The 2,178-nt window shown below is 36.0% G+C and overlaps 1 pseudogene; it reads right to left on the bottom strand.

Moving 5' to 3' along the window:
• Positions 1-219: 219 nt before the first annotated feature.
• LOC102857921 overlaps positions 220-2,178 on the bottom strand; it is a 7,119-nt pseudogene continuing 5,160 nt past the window's right edge.

Genomic DNA, 2,178 nt, shown 5'->3' with positions numbered 1-2,178 from the left:
ACACCTTCGGGAGTGCCGCACAACTTCTTGCCAATAGGCCACCAGAGCTCCTTTTTCATAGAAAATTTTGGACTACTGTTATTTTTTGTTTATTGGTGTGTTTTCAGACGTTTCCTTTTATAAATAATTTGTTCATTGTAAAGATGAGATATTTTAGGATTGTTCAGATATTACGACTCCCTTATTAATGAACTGGTGTTCTTTTGTGGTTGCTGAATATTATTTTTTAGTCAAATCTTCAAGCACATCATGTTTTGTAATTTTGTGCCATGCATCAGGGATTTGGCCTTTATCTATAAATTTTTTCTGGTATCTTTCTTCTAGCTTTAATCTGAATTGACAAATGAACCATTTCCAGTATGGCTGTGTGGATAAATCTGGGGTGATGCTCCATGTGGCATAATCTCCTCCTGCTTGTCGATAGTTTCTATATGGAATATCCCTGCCATCAGGAAAACGTATTGAACAGTCACTTGCTACTGAACTAGTACAACAATCAACGTCAAAGTTATTTGTTTTATGCCAGCCTCCTCCATTTACAGCTGCAGGACGGTGGAAGGGAACACTGTGGTCTCCTTCATGTGACGGAATTGTGTTTGTACAGATTGCGCCACACAAAGGACATTGCTTCCAGCAGCCACAAAGGTGTTCACAGAGCAAGTTTTCAATTTCGTGAATGATATTTTCTTTAAGCATCTTCGGAAAATCCTCTTCTATTTTCTTCATTGTAGGTTTCAACTTGACACTCATAGCTTCTTTGAGGAAGACGGTATCTTTTATCTCCTGGTGCTCAATGCTCACTAAGTCTTTTCGAGGGAAGACCAAATTATTTCCTAGTTGATCACAGAACAAATCCAGCCATTCTGAAACAGTGCTACTTTTATCTCGAGCTATCTCAGAGGATTGATGAATGGCTGAGAGGAGAACAGTTTTTATGTCATCTAAACTGATTTTTAAAAATGTTTCCAGTTTTTCAAGTTTGTCCGAACAGTATTTGCTAATATGGAATTTAATGTAGTTCTTAAAAAACGACTGTGAATGATGAAGGTATTGCCAGTACTTATCAAAGCTTTCTTCTTCAGCCAGAGAGATAAGAATATGTTTCTCCAGGTTGGACCTGTTTCCCTTGAATGCAGGGTAGTTGGCTCGCATATCTCCAGCAATTTTAAGAGCCATATTATTTTGTATGGTTGTAGAGATAGCAGGTGTGAGCTTGTGCCATACAAAATCAACAAAGGATGTGATGCAGGTTGCTCCTTGACAGGAGATCTTGAAATTCATGAAGAAATCAGCTTTCTTGCTCTCTAGATACATTAAAGGATCATTTGCTCTCTTGAATGCCTTATGAAGCTCCTTAAATTTCTGTGATGCTCTTTGGAACAAACATAAAGATAAGTCAATTTTGTATTTAGTTGTGAATTTGAACCTGTCCTGAGTAGGTGCAGAATTCACTTCTGCTTCTATCATACTTAAGATTTCATGAAAATCATTCTGATTGTAATCACGTTTTTGTCTTTCAATATTGTCAATAATTTTAATAAATCTTGAATGAATGTGGTCAGTTGTCTCCTTTATGCACACTCTATCATGAGTCTGAAATGAATTAGCAAAAAAGCCGAATTTCTTGTTCATTTGGATATGTAGATCATAGTTGATTTGAAATTTTTTTCTAGAATGACTCTTCAGTAAATTTACCATATTTTTCTCTGTTTTGAAGTGTTGGAAGAGAATATTTTCAGAATCTACATCAATGTCAGGTTCTGTGGCTGGAGGGAGTGTTGAGGCCACATCACAGACCCATTTGCTCCAAAGTTCATTGAACTTCTTGAATAACTCTTCTTCCTTCAATAACTTGTCTTTTGCAGTCAAAGCCAAATTTCTACTTTTTTCTAACAATTCTTTTTCATAATTGGACTTTTTTGCATCCAGATTTTCTTGAGTTTCCTTCAAATACATAAGTTCATGAACTTTTCTCTGAGTTTCGGTAATAAGTGTCTCATTAAGGTTTATCAGCTTATTTTCAAAATTTGCTTTCCATTGAATGAGTATTTCACTATCTGGGTCTTCAATAAAATATTTTTCAAGTTCTTGCTTGATGGTTTCATATTTCTCTCTCACTGGAACCTCAACTTCACTGGGGGTGAGAGTCTCAATTTTTCCATTCTGAATCTGATTGGT

This window comes from Elephantulus edwardii, unplaced genomic scaffold (assembly GCF_000299155.1).
Source record: "Elephantulus edwardii isolate Elephantulus edwardi_28Jun2011 unplaced genomic scaffold, EleEdw1.0 scaffold00044, whole genome shotgun sequence".
In the NCBI taxonomy this organism is placed as follows: Eukaryota; Metazoa; Chordata; class Mammalia; order Macroscelidea; family Macroscelididae; genus Elephantulus; species Elephantulus edwardii.
Note: the sequence above shows the minus strand (reverse complement) of the source record. Positions and strands in the feature narration are given on the sequence as shown.